Source organism: Protopterus annectens, chromosome 15.part0 (assembly GCF_019279795.1).
Source record: "Protopterus annectens isolate FY-2018-M chromosome 15.part0, PAN1.0, whole genome shotgun sequence".
In the NCBI taxonomy this organism is placed as follows: domain Eukaryota; kingdom Metazoa; phylum Chordata; order Ceratodontiformes; family Protopteridae; genus Protopterus; species Protopterus annectens.
In genome coordinates, this window is record NC_056749.1 from 713,841,012 (window position 1) to 713,848,511 (window position 7,500).

Genomic DNA, 7,500 nt, shown 5'->3' on the forward strand with positions numbered 1-7,500 from the left:
ACATGTCCATCCAGCTATGCATGATGAGCAATATTGCTAATCGAATACTGTGAGGTACTCTAGTTATCGAGCAACCCCTGCCTGAGCCCACAACACATGCAATGATGGAAACACAGGAATGAAAACAAGCCTGAGTTCAGCGAGCGAATAGATGTGAACAGCACCACATACAGGGTAACTCGGTATGCATAAAATACAGGGGAAGCCTAACATCTGGAGTGTTGAAGAAAAGTTGGTACATTTGGAAATAGTATTGATTACAGGCAATGGACATGTGGGAACTTCACTGGTATTTTCATGTATGTTGGGAAATACATGTTTAAAATGAATCAGCTGTGATGTTAGAACAGACATGTGGTTAAGACTGTTACAAATTCTCATGCCTAATATGAGTTGAAGTACCGATGCTGGGGTACATACATAAATATGTGGACATTTTCAAAAAATTAAGGAACATGCATACATACTCCGCATATAAATGCAAATAATAGCAGATGTGGCAGTAATATGCATGTTGTGAACAGTAGGAACAGAGCTAGCTAAAACATCACAGATTAGTATGCAGTCTAATCCTTAAAGACCTGCCACAGAAATAGAATTGTCACATTGAACAGCATATTAATGAAAAATTACACTGTACTGCATTGGTACACATGTAAAACTATAACAGGTGAGATGTAAGTACTCAGCAGATGTGGGACATCATGAAAAATGTACCAAGATAGAAACCCTGGAAGACTCAACTCATGCGGATTTAGTCCAGTAACATCTGGGTTACATATGTGTACGAATGTCAGTGAATGCCTAGGGACATGACTGCACATATATGAATGGAAGATCACTCAAGATACTTAGCCCTAGAAGAAGTAACCACAACATATGTACTTGCTGTCATTTTTGTGTAATGACAACTGCTGCAGTGAGTGTTTTGTTTTATTATTATGCGATGGTTATGTAAATCAGTTATGGCTGCATAATTATCAGATTTCATGTGTACAACCTGCTGCTACAGCTCATACACAGTTAATACAGTTCGACAACGTACACCTCTGAAGGCAGTATGGTATCATGTAAATAAAACCATCTCCTGAATTGAGTAATGTGCATCACATTGTAACGCATCAATCACAGCACACACCTTACCTCACAGGTTGAACAGTACAATCAGGTAGCAAGTGAACTGCGGAAACTTCTAGAGTTTACATAAAACAGGTCTACACTGACCTGTAGCAATGCTGGTATCCTCCATGCATCAGCCACTACCTCTAGTGCAGGGACATCAGTCGAACCATGCTGCCGGAGCACATTTGTCAGCTTTTTCCTCAATAAAATGACAAATGACAATAGCTCTTCCACAATATTGTTTAAATATGTTGTTTTGTGCTGAACATCGTACAACAGATCATATGATTATTTTGGACATGCTCTTAGAAACACTCAACACTTATTGGATTCTCATCACTTATCCATGACAAAAACATAACAAATATAATACAGGTCCTATGACACTTTTATGTTACCGATGTGTACCACGAGAGACACCAAGATCTGCTGAACAGCCCATTCTTGTTTGTAACTACTATAGTGTGAACAAAAACAATGATATATATGCACTGCTGGATTCCAACATATTGCAGTCTAAGTCAACCCTTGACATGTGCATTAAGTGGGGACACCACATAAGATTTCATATCACACTTGTCAGCCAACACATGGTTGAAGTGATAGCATATGGCTTCCATTGAAAGGATTATAAAGGTTGGACTTTCTCTCCACACCTGCACATGTTTACAGTAAGTCATTTGTAAGCATTGATTGTTTTTGTGAATCCAGTCGTGGTTATTATCATTCTTTTATAAACTCATTAGTTATACCATGCTAGATTTGATTCCTGAGTTCATACTTCATACAGCTGTATATCAACTGACACCACAGAAGGAATTATAAATGAACTGTTATTGAGAACACAGTTGAAACAATTAAATCAGCAGTCTGTTGCAATGCCTATGCCTCCACTAAAAAATATTTTGCGGCTGAAAAACGTTTAGTCTTGTGACTAAATACACAAGTGTGAGTGTACCATATTCCCATCTGTTTCATAAGGCAGTTCTGTCTCTCATTAATGTCTTACATACATACATGCATACATTACCGGATTCAAGCCCCTTGCCTATCTAGATATGCAGTCTATAGAGTTGGTTATTTACTATTGATGCCACAAAGGAAATCATAAGTAGAGTTGTCATAGACCACAAAGTTGAAGGGATGACTAAAGCATTATTTATGAATGCAGCCCCCAAAATGTATTTTGACATATAAATCAAAATCCTTTAACCATGTTAGTCTTCACAGTAGTGTGTGTCAATCATGTCACCATCTACTAGGTAAGCCAGCTGTGTATGTCATTACTGTGTCACAGGCATACATTGCTAGATATGAACTCTATCTAGGAACACAGTCTATAGAGCTGTGCATTATCAGATAACACCACAGGGGAAGTCTTACTGCAGAATACATTGATGGGGGTGACCTCATCATTGTGTTGCAAAGAAGATGTTTGGCCTAAAAGAGATTGAAATTGTTGGGGGAGCTGTCTTCCAATGTAAAAGGCTCTCATGAGTGGAACTGCATACACATGATAAATTAGACAGGCCAACTCTACCTAGCATTAGAGTCACATACACTCATTGCAGTTAGCCACTGCTAGATTTGAACACATGCTTATCTAAGTCCGCAGTCTAGAGAACTGTGTATTAGTGAATCACACCACAAAGAAGTCATACTATGAGGGTGAGAAAAATACATTTGAAGGGATTACATCATCATTGTGATGCAAGCCAATGTTTAACTTAAATGTGAGTGAAAGAAATGTGCTTAAATATTTTCACTCAATGGAAGTGTATGCGCCAGATCAGTAGCATAATCCAGCCCTCCCAAGTAATTGATTTTCATAGATTTGTATGAGTTATTGATGGATTTGAATACCTGTTGATCTAAGACCACAAGCTAAAGAATTGTGTCTTAGTCGATCACACCACAGGAGAAAATCATGTTACAGTTATGAGAAAGAACATATTTGAAGGGATGATCTCATATCTGAGTTGCAAAGCAGATGCTTTGCTTTAAGGGGGTTGAAATTGCAGGGGAGCCCTCACCCTATCTAACTGTTTCAGCTGAGTGAAAGTGTACACACCAAATCTATCAGACAAACAGTATTACCTGTCTGGATTCAAATACCTGCCTATCTAAGTCACAATCTGCAAAACATTTTATCAACTGCCAATGTCATTGGAGAACTTAATAGTGTCAGATATCACATAGTTGTAGTTTACGTGACATATGTGTGTGTGTGAATGGGCAATGTGTTGTGACATAAAGACAAAACAACAATGTGATGATCAAAACTTACTACATAATGTAAGAATATGTCATATATCACAGCATTCATAGATAGTGTCATGTTGTGAATGATATCTATGTGTGTCACAATAAGTTGTACTGAGCAGTGAAATGATGGCTGATATTTACAGATGTCCATGCATTTCTGAACGGTCATCTCAACATCATTGTATAAAATTCTTGATTTAGTTTTGGAATCATTAACAAGACTTTGTGATGCATACACATTGTGCAAGGTAATTACAAGCCATGCATGTTAAATGCATAATACTACATTCATTAATAACACTCTAAAAGTGTGGGTCAAGTGGTACCACTTCACTAGAATACAGTTAGGATGTTAATATGTGTAAGTGCACAAGTTATTTACATTATGTGCTAACTAGATAGTATCACTACAAACTCCTCATAGTTTGACTACAATAAGCCTCTACTCTAATAACTCTACAGAAGGATTACAGAAGGATTACAGGCCGATGACATTACTTACTTACTTACTTACAGAAGGATTACAGAAGGATTACAGGCTGATGACATTACTTACTTACTTACTTACAGAAGGATTACAGAAGGATTACAGGCCGATGACATTACTTACTTACTTACTTACAGAAGGATTACAGAAGGATTACAGGCCGATGACATTACTTACTTACTTACTTACAGAAGGATTACAGAAGGATTACAGGCTGATGACATTACTCACTTACTTACTTACAGAAGGATTACAGAAGGATTACAGGCCGATGACATTACTTACTTACTTACTTACAGAAGGATTACAGAAGGATTACAGGCTGATGACATTACTCACTTACTTACTAACAGAAGGATTACAGGCTGATGACATTACTTACTTACTTACTTACAGAAGGATTACAGAAGGATTACAGGCCGATGACATTACTTACTTACTTACAGAAGGATTACAGAAGGATTATAGGCCGATGACATTACTTACTTAATTACTTACAGAAGGATTACAGAAGGATTACAGGCCGATGACATTACTTACTTACTTACTTACAGAAGGATTACAGAAGGATTACAGGCCGATGACATTACTTACTTACTTACAGAAGGATTACAGAAGGATTACAGGCCAATGACATTACTTACTTACATACTTACAGAAGGATTACAGGCCGATGACATTACTTACTTACTTACAGAAGGATTACAGAAGGATTACAGGCCGATGACATTACTTACTTACTTACTTACTTACTTACTTACAGAAGGATTACAGGCCAATGACATTACTTACTTACTTACTTACAGAAGGATTACAGAAGGATTACAGGCCGATGACATTACTTACTTACTTACTTACAGAAGGATTACAGAAGGAATACAGGCCGATGACATTACTTTACTTACTTACTTACAGAAGGATTACAGAAGGATTACAGGCCGATGACATTACTTACTTACTTACAGAAGGATTACAGAAGGATTACAGGCCGATGACATTACTTACTTACTTACTTACAGAAGGATTACAGGCCAATGACATTACTTACTTACTTACTTACAGAAGGATTACAGAAGGATTACAGGCCGATGACATTACTTACTTACAGAAGGATTACAGAAGGATTACAGGCCGATGACATTCCTTACTTACTTACTTACACAAGGATTACAGGCCGATGACATTACTTACTTACTTACTTACAGAATTATTATAGAAGGCTTACAGGCCGATGACATTACTTACTTACTTACTTACAGAAGGATTACAGGCCAATGACATTACTTACTTACTTACTTACTTACAGAAGGATTACAGAAGGATTACAGGCCGATGACATTACTTACTTACTTACTTACAGAAGGATTACAGAAGGAATACAGGCCAATGACATTACTTAATTACTTACTTACAGAAGGATTACAGAAGGATTACAGGCTGATGACATTACTTACTTACTTACAGAATGATTGAGAAGGATTACAGGCCGATGACATTACTTACTTACTTACTTACAGAAGGATTACAGAAGGATTACAGGCCGATGACATTACTTACTTACTTACTTACTTACAGAAGGATTACAGGCCAATGACATTACTTACTTACTTACTTACAGAAGGATTACAGAAGGATTACAGGCCGATGACATTACTTACTTACTTACTTACAGAAGGATTACAGAAGGAATACAGGCCGATGACATTACTTACTTACAGAAGGATTACAGAAGGAATACAGGCCAATGACATTACTTACTTACTTACTTACAGATGGATTACAGAAGGATTACAGGCCGATGACATTACTTACTTACTTACTTACAGAAGGATTACAGAAGGAATACAGGCCGATGACATTACTTACTTACTTACTTACAGAAGGATTACAGAAGGATTACAGGCCGATGACATTACTTACTTACTTACTTACAGAAGGATTACAGGCCAATGACATTACTTACTTACTTACTTACAGAAGGATTACAGAAGGATTACAGGCTGATGACATTACTTACTTACTTACTTACAGAAGGATTACAGAAGGAATACAGGCCAATGACATTACTTACTTACTTACTTACTTACAGAAGGATTACAGAAGGATTACAGGCCGATGACATTACTTACTTACTTACAGAAGGATTACAGAAGGATTACAGGCCGATGACATTACTTACTTACTTACTTACAGAAGGATTACAGAAGGATTACAGGCCGATGACATTACTTACTTACTTACAGAAGGATTACAGGCCGATGACATTACTTACTTACTTACTTACTTACAGAAGGATTACAGGCCAATGACATTACTTACTTACTTACTTACAGAAGGATTACAGAAGGATTACAGGCCGATGGCATTACTTACTTACTTACTTACTTACAGAAGGATTACAGAAGGAATACAGGCCGATGACATTAGTTACTTACTTACTTACAGAAGGATTACAGAAGGAATACAGGCCGATGACATTACTTACTTACTTACTTACAGAAGGATTACAGAAGGATTAGAGGCCGATGACATTACTTACTTACTTACTTACAGAAGGATTACAGAAGGAATACAGGCCGATGACATTACTTACTTACTTACAGAAGGATTACAGAAGGATTACAGGCCGATGACATTACTTACTTACTTACTTACAGAAGGATTACAGAAGGATTACAGGCCGATGACATTACTTACTTACTTACTTACAGAAGGATTACAGAAGGATTACAGGCCGATGACATTACTTACTTACTTACTTACAGAAGGATTGCAGAAGGATTACAGGCCGATGACATTACTTACTTACTTACTTACAGAAGGATTACAGAAGGATTACAGGCCAATGACATTACTTACTTACTTACTTACAGAAGGATTACAGAAGGATTACAGGCCGATGACATTACTTACTTACTTACTTACTTACTTTTTGTCAAGATTCCTTATGGAGCTCACTGCAGGAAGCTCATTTGCATGGCTGACTGCGAAGTATTAGCACACGTCTAAATATTGTTTTGAGTTTTTGAACTTACATTTGGAAATAGATGTGGTCTCAGGTGCTTGATTCAATTGGAGAACAATCATATAGGCAGTTATGTTTCTGAGCAATTTCAGAACTTGTGTGGGTTGCGTTAATGATCTGTGTGGCATCATTACAATGTGTGTCAGGATCATTACAATCAAGTGTTTGTAATAAGGAGCAGGCAGGGTGCTGCATAATAAAACACATTAGCATAGAGTTGATGCCATCCAGGAAATGCATGCTAATGCTAAGCCTACTATTCTTGCAACTTCCTGAGTTTGTAAGACCAATAATTATAAGTTGTCCCCGTTATTGACCCTTTGTCTTCCCTTTACATTTGGCTTTGTCCAGATTTCTTGTACCTGCAGGTGGAGAGGTTTGGGCAAGGGTAGGATATTAAATGAAAACACAACCAGAACTCTTGTGGGGGATTAACATATCTATCCAGTACTGTACAAGGGAAACTGTTAGGAGAAAGGAAACCTTAACTAACGTATCACATACCCCTTGGATGCAAACACTTGCCAATCTGCATCAATACTCTTTAGACCTGATCATTATCTGAGCATACCACAATGGTAGGCATATATCAGTTAGCTAA